General features: G+C 45.9%; 1 protein-coding gene across 1 annotated transcript in view; it reads right to left on the bottom strand.

Annotated features, from left to right (window-relative positions):
- Positions 1-15840, bottom strand: part of Slc4a4 (solute carrier family 4 member 4) — a 330071-nt gene that overhangs the window by 284635 nt on the left and 29596 nt on the right. The window lies entirely within an intron of this gene.

The raw sequence follows: 15840 nt of genomic DNA on the forward strand, positions 1-15840 counted from the left end.
AACCTGCAAGCTGTTGTTCATGTTTGCAGGGCAGAGTCCCTCTTCCTTTGGTGGCTGTCACTCCTTCATGCAGCTCTTCTCTGGTGCTTGAGAACGTGCTGGCCCCACATAGCTTCAGTTCTAACCTTGAGAGGGCAGCCACATGGACAGGCAATAGAAAATAATCCCAATCTTGTAGGCTGGATGTGGAGGGAGAGTGTCCCTTTGGGGAGTTGCAGAAGGGAAAAACAAGAGACGAAAGCAAAAGATGAAAAAAATACCAAGAGAGGAAGATTGATGTTTCTGGAGTGTTCGTGATGATCGTTTGTGGAAATCCAGTTTCAGTGCTTAGCTCTTCAAACAGCCACTGCACAGAATGTATACCCTCATAGGCGCACAGGCACACCCACCCACACACAGAGCGACAGGGAGTTAGGCTAATGCACAGTGGGAGCCGAGCTTGCAACCAGCCTCCTAATACCAGCCCAGTACTCCGTGTTGAGTGGCAAGCGTTGAGTCACATGTTGGCCTCACGGAAATCTGACATCTGAGGATTATCTGGCACCAGGGCTTCAGCAATAGGCACATATACATGCCACCCGGTCCCCTCATTTCCACGCTCTTCTCACGCCTCTCTCTGCATGCTAGATGCACTGTTAACTCTTCTCGGAAGGGCACGAAGTTCTTCATTTTGTAACCACGCTATGCTGTCCTCCTGTCTCCTTACATAATAGGATCTACTCTGCAATTTCATATGCTAAATAAGACCTCAGAATCTATCCAAGGAACGACAGCGTGGTTTTTTCTCAGTCTCCCAGTGCCAAACATGTTTCTAGTTTAGAGAATGCGTGAAGCTTTATCCCCTTCCTCTGTGGCTCCTTCTCATTGCATTAACTTTCGTATACAGAATTCCATGAGCTCTATTTATAGTGGGAGCAGAGAGAAATCCTGAGCTGCTCAGATGCTGCCTGTGTAGTACGGGTCTTGTAACAAAGAACTTTCTCTGGGGACAGCTGCTCTATGTCATCCCATACATGAGCCTTGCCAGAGAACCACATGCTCACTGCGTCTTCCAGCCACCCGACTGTGTGCTCAAGCATCGGATATGGTTGAGCCTGTTTTCCCTACCGTCTGTATAACTTATTCGGTCGCTTCACATACTTGCTATAGTCTAGGCAGAGGTGCACAGAACTCCGGTTTTTCCCTTCCTAGGTTAGGAATATATCTCCCTTACCAAGGCATCGCCTTTACATAAAAGGTCAGAAGCAAAACACAAACATCTAATTCGACCGCTTAGTGGTTATGCCGCCTGGAGCAAAATACTACACTCTTTTGAGCCACAGGGTCTTTTTTTTTTTTTTCTTGTATAAAATTAGAGTAATCAAATCAATTTCACAATGATTCATCACAATACTACAATCAATTCTGCAAGGGTTGATTTGAGGTTCGAATGAGGTGGCAAACTTCAGAGCATTTGGCATCAGACTTAGCACACATTTTTTTCTAAGGGTGGTTTCCTAGGCCAGCAGGTATCTCAGCAGGCGAAGGCACTTGCCTCCAAGCCTGATGACCCGAGTTTGATCCCTAGAGCCCACATGGTAAAAGGAAACTGACTCCACACACATGCTGTTGCACACAGAGGAGGGAGGCAGGGAGAGAGAGAGAGAGAGAGAGAGAGAGAGAGAGAGAGAGAGAGAGAGAGAGAGAGAGGGAGGGAGGGAGGGAGGGAGGGAGGGAGGGAGGGAGGGAGAGAGAGGGAGAGAGGGAGAGAGAGAGAGGGAGGGAGAGAGGGAGAGAGGAGAGAGGGAGAGAGAGGGAGAGAGAGGGAGAGCGAGCGAGCATATATATAAAAATAAAAAAAATTTCCTTGTTTTCCCCTTTACCAGCCCTGGGGAACAATGTCACTAAGAAACCCATTGCTAGTCTTCAGTCATGCCTCCCTGACTGTACCCCATCTTGTCTGATCTCAGAGGCAGGGTTGGGCCTGGCTAGTACTTGGATGGGAAGAAACAACGACTTTCAGACCCTTCAAGAGTCTTCTTTGGGGGGATAGGAGCCTCGTATGTAATGGCTCATCCTGACACAGGTCAAAATACTCTCCTTTTCTGCACTCAAACTAAATGTATAAAACAAGATATGGGTCAGTCCGCAGGATTATAGTGGGAATGAAAAACCTTAAAGACTAAGACGCCAAGCCATTTGCCAATCTCGCTGAGCCTTAGGTTCTCAGGAAGATTAAATGATACAGCCTTACTCGTGGGTTCAGCAAATATTTAATTACTGCTTGCTATATTCCTGCTATTCTTCAGCGGGAGGGGGACAAATCTACAAATATGACAAGAAAGTTTTTTTTAAAAAACTAACCATGAACAAGATAGCATGGGAGAGCAGCCCTGAGGGCTTTGCAGATGGTAAAAAGGGGGGGGGGCTATCTAATGTAGGGGGTGTTGATGAGCTTTGATTTGAGATAAAGTAGCCAGGTAAAAATGCAGAACAAGAGCCTGCCCAGCAAAGGAAAAAACAAGTGACAGGCCCTCAGGTAGGAACGTTTAGTACCCACAAGAACAGCTGTAAGGTCTAGACAGCAAAGGAAGCAACTGTACTGATGACATAGGGAGAATCAGGTCACGTAAGCCAGAAGGAGTCAGCATTGAAGTCAGCACTGTTTTCCCTTCTTAAAGGATCAGGCTACCTGTGGTATGGAAACCAGATGGTGAGGGAACAAGAGAAACTCGCAAGCTACAAGCTACGTCACACACCAAGGGGGCTGTGTGAGAAACAAGCCGTTAAGAAGGCATGGAGAGGTCGGTTTTGCACGCTTTATGGTGGAGATGCGCGTTCTGTGTGTAAAAAGTTGCTAGTATGACCACAGCTGCCTGAGTCTGGAACTAGGGACTTGCAGCTGGAGCTAAACTATGGCAAACACACACACACACACACACACACACACACACACACACACACCAAGCTGGGGCTGAAGTTATTACCAGGTGCACTCATGCAGGGAGGAAGAATAGGTACAAGGGAGTGGACTTGAGACCACATGCTAAAACACACCGACAGCCCCAAGTCAGGCAGGGAGGCGAGGGTAAACAGGTGTGAGTGATATCAGAGAACTCAGAGAGCAGAGAACCCACCCCCCAAAAAAGCTGAGAAGACATATGGGGACACAAAAGCTGGATTTGGCAATATGGAAGATGCAGTTGTCTATACAGACGTGCTTGAAACGGGCCACGGTTAGTGTTGGGGGAGACAGGAACAGAGAGGGTGCCCGCCTGCCCCCTTTTCTCCCTCCTGCCTCCCTCCAGTGAGGAGGGAGTTAATATTAACTGAGGATCTACTGTGCAGCCTGCCTGCACACTTCGAAGTGCCAGGGATACACAATCACATCTAGCGTCTCAGAGACTTGCCCTGGAGGTCAGGTGCCGTCCAAAGTGCATGGAGCCATCAGTTACCTAGCAGGTGTACACACAGATAAGGATGACAGCTTCGTGAGGATATTTTCTTCCAACTCCTCAGAAACACAGCGAGATCCCAGAGAGCTACCCTACACAGCACGTATGCTAACTGTGCACCGTTCCCTTTGGCAAATGGAATAGCTTGTCCCGCGTCTCTTCTCAGAACTGACTTCAGGCCACTCAGCACGCTAGATTCAACACAACTAAATGCAGACTTCATTTGGTACCCTCTCACCCACCGGGCGGGCCCTAAAATATTTTAATGTTTTGTTGTCTCCTGATATGTTTTCTAAAGAAAGCATTTAACCTCAAAATCTAAGCCTTTTCCAAAACTGCATGCCACAAAAAAAAAAAAAAAAAAAAAAAAAAGCAAGAAAGCCAGAGATGACTGGAAAGGAAGAAAAGTCAGTGCATAAGCCCTCTGGCCAAGCTGAGACAACTGCCCAGCCCCACTGTCTGAGTAGGGAGTGGGGGTCATGATTGGTGCATTCCTTGGCTCTTTGATGCATAGTTCGCATTCCCTTCAAGACTATACATAGCAAGTCATCAGAACTTCGTCCTTCCTGATGGATCATGCAAAGAGCCTGAAAACAGACCTCTTCTCCACGGAAAAGGGGCTAGTGAAACAAAGCAAAAACAGAAAATGTGGCAGCCTCTACCCTGCCCTAAGAGCAAGGTCATCCTAGTGAGCTTGGCCTTCTACACAGACCAGGAAGATCCCCCACTTCCCATCTTTACATGACAAGTATCAGTTCCTCAGTTGTACGTCCTCTTAGCAGTTGCTGGCTATTATTAGTAAGACAGAGATACCATGTAAAGTGGCTGACCCAACCATTTCCCCTCTATAAATCAGTTGGAAGAAATTAACTCATCTAGTCCCTAATCAGGCCCCCAAATCCGTCCTTAAAACGTCCTCTGCGCGTGCCCTGCATGTTTGCTGAAAACGAGCAGGAAATGTGCTTCCACGCAGCTTCAGCACGGCTCACAATGCTAGAATGTGGCAGAATTCAGACCTGACTTGGAAGCGCCTCACCAGGGGGTTAAGAGTGGCATCAGCCAGTGTAAAATCCACTTCGGGTCAGTATTGCCTTCCTTCAACCTGGGCTCTGATCAGAGAAGTTATACCCCTTCTATACAAGTTCAGACCCACAGCGGGGGGCGGGGGGGATTCTCATTCTCCATTATTCTGGGATAGCAAAATGATTTAACTGGAACACACATCAAATTGTCTGCCAGACGGGCAGGCTCTCACCAGCCGGTCCTAATCACTGAGCAGGCCTGTGAGGGTGACTTAAGTCCGGCACGAGAAACATTTGTGCAAAACTGTCAGCCGCTGGAGCAGCCATCCACATTCCAGCCCTCTGAGATCCCACCCCCCTGAACCTGCGCCAACTGCCAACGTGCTGACCAACTAGTACTCACAGTGCAAGCAGCTGCCACTCAGCCAGTCAGCAAGTGGCAGGCCGCCAGCACCCAAGTTTCAAGAGCACCAGCCTGCTGGTCACAGGGCTGCTAAAGGTTGAAGGTCCTCGGGTAGGCTAGCCTTTTAGATTCGCCTCACTTGCCCTCCTGCCTCCCTCCACCATCCTTCCCTGCCGCCTCCCACTCCTGTAGCAGTTCACTTGTCTCTATGGTAACAGCATCTGGTTTCAGAGTTAGAACTTCATGCAGCACAGCTCTCTCTTAGCCTGGGGCTTTTGCCAAGGGGTGCGCACCAGCAAAAAGGCTGCTGCCTGAGTTTCAGCCGCAGGTTTCCTTGTCACCACAGGATGGCAACTCTGGCTGTGTTCTCGGACCGTGGCGTCTAGTGCATGGAACGCTGAAAGTTCAGCCCGCTAATCCACACCATGTAGAGGGGGCATGCTGGAGCTTGTAGTCAGAGTCCAAAACCAGTCCGTATCCTCCATAGCCTCAGCCAGGGTGGTCAGAGATGACTGCTTCCAGAGAAGGCACCAGGGAGCAGGATGACTCCAGTGGACAACATGTCCAAACTAGAGCTTGACATCACTGGTTCAATTTGTGAGCACAGCTTCAATTTTATTAGTTAACCTTGTATTTAAACTCATTCTATTTCATTCTTGCCAGCTTGGTCTGTTTATGACATCCAATGAACCCCATCACCTCTCCTTCTATAAAAGCTTTCCTGCACACAAAGAATGTTAACCAGTGCTGTGCGCACATGCCCTAGGCAGACATGTATAGGGAGTGGAAGCGTACCGAAAATGAAGACTTTTATATCATCCATTGCTGTTCGGATAATTATGTTGCTGGGGAGTTTTACTTACGAACTAAAAGGTATCGCTAGTCTCCAAGCTCAAAATTAGGCTATCCCTGTCCTTTGGTTGGTCTTCAGTCAGATGAGGGGTGGAATGCCTCACATCACAGTTTTCTACTCAGGAACTACACAAAGCACAACAATCAACAAGCATCCAGAACAGTCCACTGCCACATGCATTCCCAAGTCGTTCCCTATCCACATCACTTCTAAGAGGTAGGGAGTCCTTCTTACTTTCTGCAAAGATGACATTTTCCTTGGAGGGTTTCTTTTGGGGAGGGGGGGTTATCGGTGCTTTTGTTGCTTTGCAAACTGTGTTGCCCACATTTGCAACATGTACCTAAATAGAAGATATCTCACTGTCGGAGTCACAGGTGACAAGAGAGGAGAGACATCTCAGCACGGCAAAGTGCACTGCCATCTTTTGGCAATACGTGTTCACTACAGCCGACTGCAAGAGGAGGAAGAGGGAAAGTGGAAACCATCCCCTTCAAAAGTTCACAGAGGTCCCTGTGGGCCTAGCATCCCCACAGGAAGTGAGAGAGAGCACCGTGGTCACTGGCTTAACTATGCACAGTGTCAGAGCTCTGGGCAGATGTATTAGAAGAGGACAGAGGGAGGGAGAGAGAGAGAGAGAGAGAGAGAGAGAGAGAGAGAGAGAGAGAGAGAGAGAGAGATCAACACAGCAAAACAAGACAAGCACGAGTGATGGAAGCCTTGTCTTCCACAGATCTGCAGGCCACACAACACAGCAAACCTCCCTCCCAATTCAGAAGCTCCCTAATCAGCTTGGTCCCTGACACAGGCAGAGGGCTAGGGAAATGCGGCCCCATGAACAATCAGATTTCAGACTGAACAAAGAGGAAAACTGCAGCCCCGAGCAGGATCACGCCGCACCTAGTTCTAGACCCATGAACTGCCTTAAAAGTTCCTTTGTGCTCTCAGGCACTCACCCCGGAGAAATGAAAACTTTTGTTCACCTAAAGACTGGTACATAAATATTCATGGCAGCTTTACTCATGACAGCTAATGAACTAGAACTGGCCTTTCTACAGGTGAACAGTAAAAGGCTATACAGTCCATGCACATCATGGGATAGGACTTAGTAGTAAACACAGACAAGCCACCGAGTCACACAGTGTATCTCTAGGGAGTTACACTAAGCCCCAAAGGCTACATGTTGTACACTTCATTCATACAATCTTAAACTCCAGACATGTCATCTTGGTCAGTGACAGATTATCTAAAGTAGTCAGTCCATAGGCAGCACCAATAAGTAAATGCCATAAAAATGACATTTATATTAGTCTATGATTCTATATACATTTACTTTGGATTAATGTATATTAATCTAAGATTAGATTCAAGATGGCAGACAGGTAGGGACTCAAAAGCTGGATTTTTTTTTCAGGACACAAGTCTGGGAGTCAGCCACAAGGCACCTGATCTGGTATAGCCTCTGCCCTGGTCACCTCTGATACAGAGAAATGATGTCAGAAAAAAGTGCTTCTCCTCCCCTCTCTCACCAATATGGCAGCCAGACAGTTCACATCCTGAACTACCACCCAGCTGGCAAGGATGAGGCTGCTGGCATTTGGTTAAGGTCTTAATAAGTTCCAGGCAGTGTGTTAAGCATCATGCACGCATTATTTCAATCTGGACAAGGTCACAGCTTGTCTGACTGCCTTATATATATTGTTGAAGATTCTAACTGAAGGATTTCAATACCGGTACCAATACAGGGGCAGATATTAAGGACACTCAAGCTGTTCGTTATTTTAAATAGTTTAATATTAAACATCTTAGTTAGCATATCAAATAATGGATTTCATTGTGCTGTTTTCACAAACACAGATTCCTATCCTCAGTTCTTACTCCCTCTCTCCCAGTGTAGTATTGACCAAGGCATGTAAAATTTATCAAGACTAGGTTTACCTATAAGATAGGAACAACAGGGGTAGAAATAAGGATGAGTGAGTACCTCTCGGCTCGTCACTGTTTCCTACCATTTTGTAATAGGACATGGCAGGCCACTTGATCACTTCTGATAGGATTACCTCACCTCAATACCTTATTTTCAATTAGGTCTTTGACACCTTCCTACCTGCTGTGATAATATTCATCCCCATCGCCCCAACTTTTCCCGAACTTACCCTCTTCCCTACCACACACCACAGTGTGTCTTTTTCTATTCTATCAAGGCCAATATGGGCTCACCAAATACTCTTGGATGTAGGTATAGCCTTCTGCTGGAGTATGGTTAACTAATCAGAAACAATGCTCTTAGGAAAACAAAACAGAAAAAAAAAGAACCTGACCCTCCCTCACCCTGCATCTGACAATTGCCAGTAGCTCCTTGGCTAAGGGTAAAATTTCATGCCCAAATCTCCTCTCCATGCTGGGATGTGGTCTGGCTTAGGCCGATACAGGTTTTGGGCATGCTGTCACTTCCATCGTGAGGTCATACGTGCAGCTGCCCTGCTATGTCCAGAGGACACTGCTTCATCCGAGCCTATCTTCCAAAACAATCCCTGAGGCTTTGGGGTGGGTGGGGGAGTGCGCAGCATGTATGTTCTATTTAGGGCTGAATCTTCCTTAGTCTCTTATTCTCTGCACCTTGGCCGGTTGTGTGTCTCTGTGTAACTCACCATATTCTGCAAATACATGCTTCTCTGGTGAGAGCTGAGAGATTCAGTCATTTATGGGTAGAGCCATAAGTCATTAGGACTTGGGTTAATACTGCGTCCATTTATCAGAGTAAAAGCAGCATGTCCTCACCTGAGATTGTCTCATTAGATACTAATTCAGTCACATTTTAAATACATCTTGCCAAGTTCTATGCCAAGCCCTGTACAAAGTAAACTTGACTAATTCAATCTTTCTAGAAATCCACTTCATTTTTCATAAATCCTGATGTGGGATTCCCCTCTGTATGCTGTGAATACCATTGGTTAATAAAGAAACTGCTTTGGATCTATGGCAGGGCAGAAGCTAGGTAGGTGGGGAAAACTAAACTGAATGCTGGGAGAAAGAAGGAGAAGTCTGGAGGGAAGCCATGTAGCCCCGCTGGAGCCACGTGGAGATACACAGATTAATAGAAATGGGTTAAATTAATATGTAAGAGTTCGCCAATAAGAAGCTAGAGCTAATGGGCCAAGCATAATTTAATTAATATAGTTTCTGTGTGATTATTTCGGTTCTGGGCAGCCGGGACAAACAAGCAGCCTCCTTCAACAAAACCCCCATTATTTTATGTGCTCTTCAGTGTATCTTTATCCAAAGCTGCATTGTACCATTTCATACATGCATGTGATGTCATCTGAGCACATTCATCCCTTCTTAGGCATTTTTTATGCCCTCCTCCCTTTCTCTTTTCCCGGCCACATCCCCAATAGTCCCTCTTTGGTTTGCACATCCATTCCAGCCCCTAATTTGCATATACACAGAAGTGGGAAGTTTTGTCTTTGTGAATCTGCTGGGCTTTCACTTAATAAGATCTCCAGCTCCATCAATATTGCTATAACAAACATGGCTTCATTCTTGGTATGGATGAATACAGCTGCACCGTGTACATAAGCCACATTTTCTTTATCCATTCTTCTGCTGATAAGCACCTGAGCTGCATCTGTAACTTGGCCATTTTGAAAAGCACAGCAGGAAACACGGCCACATAGGTATCTCAGCAGTATGCTGGTTTTGATGCTGAGGGGCGCACACCCAGAAGGGATAGAGTTATATCAGGAAACAGCTCGATTTTTGTTTTTAAGGATTCTTTGTATTGATTTTATAGTTGTTGGCTCAGGAGATAAGAACAAGTACTGACAAATGAGATTGTATCAAATTTAAATCTTCTGGACCTCATTGAAGGGACACATGCCCGCCAACCCAGCACCCCTCTGAGAAGCTAAAAGAACAAAATCTTGAATTTGAAGTCATCCTAGGCTACAAAACACAAATGAAAAGACTCTAAGAAGCTTCTCAACACTGAAATATATAGAGGGAAAGAGAGTAGATGAGAGAAAAACCTTTGCACAGGAAATTTATATCCAGCATATATAAAGAATTCAAAAAACTAAACACCAAAAGAACAAACAATTCAGTCTATAAATAAGCAAATGAACTGAACAGACATTTTCAAATGAAGTACAAATGATTAAAAAATACATGAAAAAAATTTCAGTATCACTAGCCATTAAGGAAATCCAAATCAAAATTATTCTGGCATCCCACCTCACTCCAGTCAAAATGACAATCCTCAAGAAAACAAACAAAAAATGCTGGCGAATATGGAGAAATTTGGAAACCACCCTGAACAAGCAGAAGGCCAGTGCAGGTCTCAACAGTGATGTCCCCAAGCTGACAACTTCCTTTACTCTCTCCAGTCCTGCCACTGCACCAACATTTCCACTAAGGGGCTACTTGAACCTACTTAGACCTTCCAGGAAACTCGGCCTTTTAGCCTAGAGATTACAAGCAAATGTGTGAGTCAGCCTCCTTCTACGCCATGCCAGAAGCCAGGCCACACCACGCTCAGCAACCCAAGAGGTCACTGACATTTTAGAGAACTTCAGCCCCTGGCTGTTAGCTTGGTGTTTTTCTGGGACTCCTAACAGTGGGAACAGGTGTGTCTCTGACTCTTTTGCCTGTTCTTGGGACTCTTCCACTCACTGGGTTGCCTTGTCCAGCCTCAATAGGAGGTTTTTTGCCTTGTCTTATTTTATCCTGTTTGGTCCTGTTTGGTTGTTGTCTCTTGAAGGCCTGCCTACTCTTCTGAGGGGGGGTGGACCTGGAGAAGAGGGAAGCTGGGAGGAGTGGAGGGAGGAGAAATTGTTGTCGGGATGCACTGTATGAGAGAAGAATCTGTTTTCAATTTTAAAAAAGAGAGGAGGAGGAGGAGGAGGAGGAGGAAGAAGAAGAAGAGGAGGAAAAGGAGAAGGAGGAGAAGGAGGAGGAGAAGGAGGGGGAGAAGGAGGAGGAGAAGGAGGAGGGGGAGAAGGAGGAGGAGGAAGAGGAAGAGGAAGAGGAGGGGAGGGGAAGGGGGAGGAGGAGGGAGAGGGGGAGGGGGAGGGGGAGGAGAACTTTAGCCCAGAATTCAGCATCTTTACCTCAACTCCAGCCCAGCCTAATGTAAATGGCAAGCTGCACCAACCTGTATTTACCAGCATTATCACCACTGTCTGCCTCATTGTCTCTGTAGCACGAAACTCAGGGAGGTACTCCCAAACCCTCGCCTACCTGAATTTGCTCCAGCAATGTAACGCTTAGTATCTGAAGAAGCCAATGCCAACAAGTAGCACACAGACATCACAGGAATACAGTGAAATTGGTCTGTTTGCACTGCTGCCTGTGGTTGAAATCCATACCTCAAAAAATCCATACTTTCAAGTTGGTTTCCATAGTGAGTTTTCTAGATTCATATTAAGAGAGCAGAGGGCATATGGAAATTACAGATTCCATTGTTAAGCGTGGCTGGATTAAAAGTGAGGGTTCCCTGGAGTGGCCTCCCTGTATACAAACAGAACAAAGATTTGTTTGGCTCTAGTGGATAGAAGAGAAGAGTGACCCATGCTGTAGGAGAGACTTCTCCCACCAAAAACTAACACTACAGCACTGCCAGAAAATAAAGGAAACCTGGGAGACACAGCTGCCAAACACAAAGTGTGGGCTGAGGTCCTAATTTGCACAAATCAACTTTTTTATAAAAAGTTGGAGACAACTGAGAAAGTCTAAATATTAGCTGGATATTGGCTGTTCCTAAGGAGCTTTGGAAGTGTTGATGTAGGTGTGAGAGCAGCCCTGGAAGTTTCTTCACTGTTGTTCCCCACTTTATGATGTATGTAATAGATATACATGTGCGTATGCTGGTGTGGATACACACATACCCGTGCACTAGCATACCCATGCATACACATGAGGAGGATGGGACTGGGGTGGGGGAGGGTCTTGGGTGTCTTCCTCCATGGCTCCCTTTTTTCTCTCACTGAATCTGAAGCTTGCTGTTTTGGCTAGTCTGGCTGGTCAGTGAGCTCTGAAAATCCACCTGTCTCTGATTTCTAATCACACACACACACACACACACACACAGAGAGAGAGAGAGAGAGAGAGAGAGAGAGAGAGAGAGAGAGAGAGAGGCCTGCTTTGATGTTCTTATATTTTAGAAATGTTGCAAACTAGGACTTGCATTAAAATATCCCAGGAAGAACACTGTATGGGAAGCTGAGGAGTAAACTGTGGGTATAGCTAAGGTCAGGGGTGGGTGCACAGAGATAGCTAGGGGCAGGGGTGGGTGCACAGAGATAGCTAGGTGCAGGGGTGGGTGCACAGAGATAGCTAGGGGCAGGGGTGGGTGCACAGAGATAGCTAGGTGCAGGGGTGGGTGCACAGAGATAGCTAGGGGCAGGGGTGGGTGCACAGAGATAGCTAGGGGCAGGGGTGGGTGCACAGAGATAGCTAGGGGCAGGGGTGGGTGCACAGAGATAGCTAGGGGCAGGGGTGGGTGCACAGAGATAGCTAGGGGCAGGAGTGGGATGTTCTACTGCTCTTTCTTCCTCCTTCAAAATTTCAAGTTTGAAATTTTGCAAAATTCACACTTTTATATGTATAGTATATGTATGTGTGTAGTCATGTTTGCATGTGTGGCTATGGTGTATGTTTGTGTTTGTGCATAAGGAGGCCTGATAATCAGGAATCATGTTCCATTGCTTGTCCACTTTACTCAATGAGGAAAGACATCCCAATCAAATCCAGAGCTCACTGATATGTCTAACAAGTTTGCTCTGGGGACCCCATCTCTACCCCCTAACGACTGGATTACAGGAGGCCACCAAGCCCACCCTGATTATGGTGGATTCTGGGGATCCAAATTCCAGTACTCACAATTGACTGCCAAGTACTGAACCACTAAGCCATCTCCCCAGCCCTAATTTTGAAATTCTTAAAACCACCCTAATCTTTATGACCGTTTCATCACAGAAGAATGCATGAAGACAAATCATAACAAATGCACTTACATGTTACAAATACGGACCTGTTCCCTAATAATTAAAAACTCTAAAATCTACACCATAGCCCTAATTTTAGACATAATCATTGAAAAGGAATATTATGACCTCAGTGTCTTCTTTGCGGCCTTTCCTCTCACTCCTCCTACCCAGGCTCCGTCTATGAACACTGGATTGGCATTGGCGAGCCTAATGCGTTCCAGCTAATGCCAAGCAGCATAAAGTCTAGAAGGCTGCCCAGATGGCTCAGTGGGTACAGTCACCTGGAGCCAAGCCCAATGACCTGAGTTTGAGCCCCAGGACCTACACGGTAGATGAGAACAGAATTCTACAAGTTGTCCTCGGACCTCTCAACGCGCACATTCAAATACGTAAAAATAAGCAAATAAATAAGCGTATTGAAAAAATTTTAAAACACACCTTGAATCATGATTCTTTGAAAAGAAAATCTAAGAGGACTATGATTCTTAGCAATGAACCTATACTTTATCTCTGTCATCTGAATGAAATTAAATGGCAGAGTCAGCAAGACAGCTCAGTGGGTAAAGGCACTTGCTATACAATCCTGACTACTTGAGCTCAATCCCTAAAACCCATGGAAAGGTAGATAGAAAGAATTGAATCCTTAAGGTGTTCCTCCTACCTACAAATACCTGCTATGGCTCCTACACGCCAGCACATGAGTGTGCACGTACAACAAATAAATATTTAAAAATAAAAATACACGGAAAATGCAACAGAGCATGCAAATGTTTGCAGTACCAAACACTGAAGCACAAGGAAACCTAGCAGTGCTCACGAGACTAAACTGTGACCCAGCACGCAATCCCCTCTGAGTCACTGCAAATATCACTCTGCACTTGAGCAGACACACACGAGTCCAGAGACTGCAAGGCAAGAGGCCAGAGTTCTTGCAGACCAAGCAAGCCCAGTTCGCATGAAAGCTTAACCTATGAAAGTCAGAACTGGCTACACAAGTTCACGATGGCTCTGGCAAGAACCGGGACGATGTGCTCAGGGACACAACAGTCCCTCCTTGCCGTGCACAGGACACTGAGCTTGTTCCTGGAGGAATATTATTACAAGTGTTGGTCAGGCTCCAAAGTCAACTCATGAAATCCTACTTACTGCAGTGTGTGGCCAAACGAGAGTAATAATAATAAAAACAACAAACTAAGCACTTTATATGAATTATTTAAGCCTCAACTACCAGCCCATGAAGCCAGTACTATTACGGCTTCATTTTACAGACTGAAATCTGAAACCTAAGGATGGAAGCAAGCTGTCAAAATCACATAGCTGCTAAGTGATGAGCGCCTCACGATGCCAGGATCACCAATAAAAGCGTGGTGTTAATCCTATTGTTTGGGGAACAGAAGAAGTGGAATCGACTCCTGTGGGTTTACACGGAATCAGAGACATCAACACCGCTCCAACACTGCTTTCTAGGGAGAAACACACTTTGAGTTCCAAACAACCAATATGTACATTGTGAGAGCATCCCAAAAATAGGTTGTGAGCCACATGCATTGGGTCAGAAGACTCCCAAATAATGGGACCTACTACATAAAAAACAGCATTGCCTCTAGTAAACACTCCAAAACAAAATTAACCATAGTCCACTGGGGAAACCTACTCTAAAGAGGAATTATATACACAGACCACCCAAGGTAGCCGTTTACACTAGCTGTTCTTTTTATCTCAAATATCATTATCTGGGTGAACAGACTCATCTAAACACCAGAGTAAAATCTCCCTTGGGTCTTAAAGGGCTCTTCAGCGCTGTGACTTTGCCTTTCTGGAGAGCATGCTGGGACGCACTGTGAACTATAACCAAGTTGAATCCATTTCGCCAGCCACGACAATGGAAAATCTGTTTCTTCATGTTAATATCTGAGGAAAACGCCCTTTCCCAAAAATAGTCTCAGAAGCAGTTAAGATTACTTTCCCTCCAACCTCCACTTGCTTAAACTTTCACACTGCTGATGGCTTCCAACCTGCAGCTTAGCTGCCAAGGATCGAGAGCCCAGAGTTGCAGTGGAGACGTAGTAGAGACAACTCTGCCTCCAGCCTGCATTCACTGCGCCAGGAAGCCCCAGGGAAGTACATCTTTAGGCCCCTCACGGCAAATGGGAGAGCTCTGTGCATTTTGCTTAAACTTGCACAATCTTTTCTGCTCAGAGTGATCTTTGAAAGGCTGTTACGTAGTAAGCACCCACTCCCACAGCTATAAAAATGTTACTTTGTTAGTAGCCAAATCAATTATTGCTTCATTAGACTATTGATTTGCAGCATTTTGATGGGAGGGCTGACATCTCATTCAACAGTAGAAATTCCCTGTTATTCAGCCTCAATAAGAATCAAGTCACTTGAAAAAGAAACCATGATGTCTTAGCAAACCTAAAAGGACATTTCTTTGTTCAGTTCTGACACCACCATCCCCCTTGTCCTACCAACATCTTTGTCTTAACTTTTCTTTTTGCTTTTTTAAAAAAAATAGTAAAGAATATTTGCAAAATGAGTATAACTCAACTCATTACCTCTCTGGGCCTGGAAAAAAATTGAGTTTAGTATAACTCGAATTTTGGATGGGAGAGAAGCCAGGAGACGGTACGCAAAAGTAGAGAGAGGTGGGTGCTTGGCTCGGAGCTGTAGAAGGCACAGGCAGGTAGCGCTAGTGTGCAGCCAAGCCCTTCACTTGTCCGAGACAGGCCCAAGTTCATGCAGGCCACCTTGCTAAACTGGAAGCAAGGAGACAGACTGAGACCTGCTGTCTGACGGAGCACCCATGCCACGCTAACTCCACAGAAGTAACTAGACAGTTTTTCCAATGTTTTCTCCGAGGACTCATCTCAACGCGGCAGCCAGGAACACGGGACAAGAGAAGCTTCCTCTAAATGTTATGTACCAAAAGGGGCACCAAGCAAAGAAACCACCAAGCGCATTCCTCTTGATACAGCAGAGGCCAGATTTCCCAACACACCGATAATACTCAGAGGACTGACTGAGAACATGGCTGAGAACTGGCCACAACCCAGCAGGGTATTTTTGAAAGGTGGTTACCCTGAGAAACACACACTGCTTGTACAATGTTTATGGCTGGGGGAAAAAAAAACTTGAAAATGAT

Source organism: Arvicola amphibius, chromosome 1 (assembly GCF_903992535.2).
Source record: "Arvicola amphibius chromosome 1, mArvAmp1.2, whole genome shotgun sequence".
NCBI lineage: Eukaryota > Metazoa > Chordata > Mammalia > Rodentia > Cricetidae > Arvicola > Arvicola amphibius.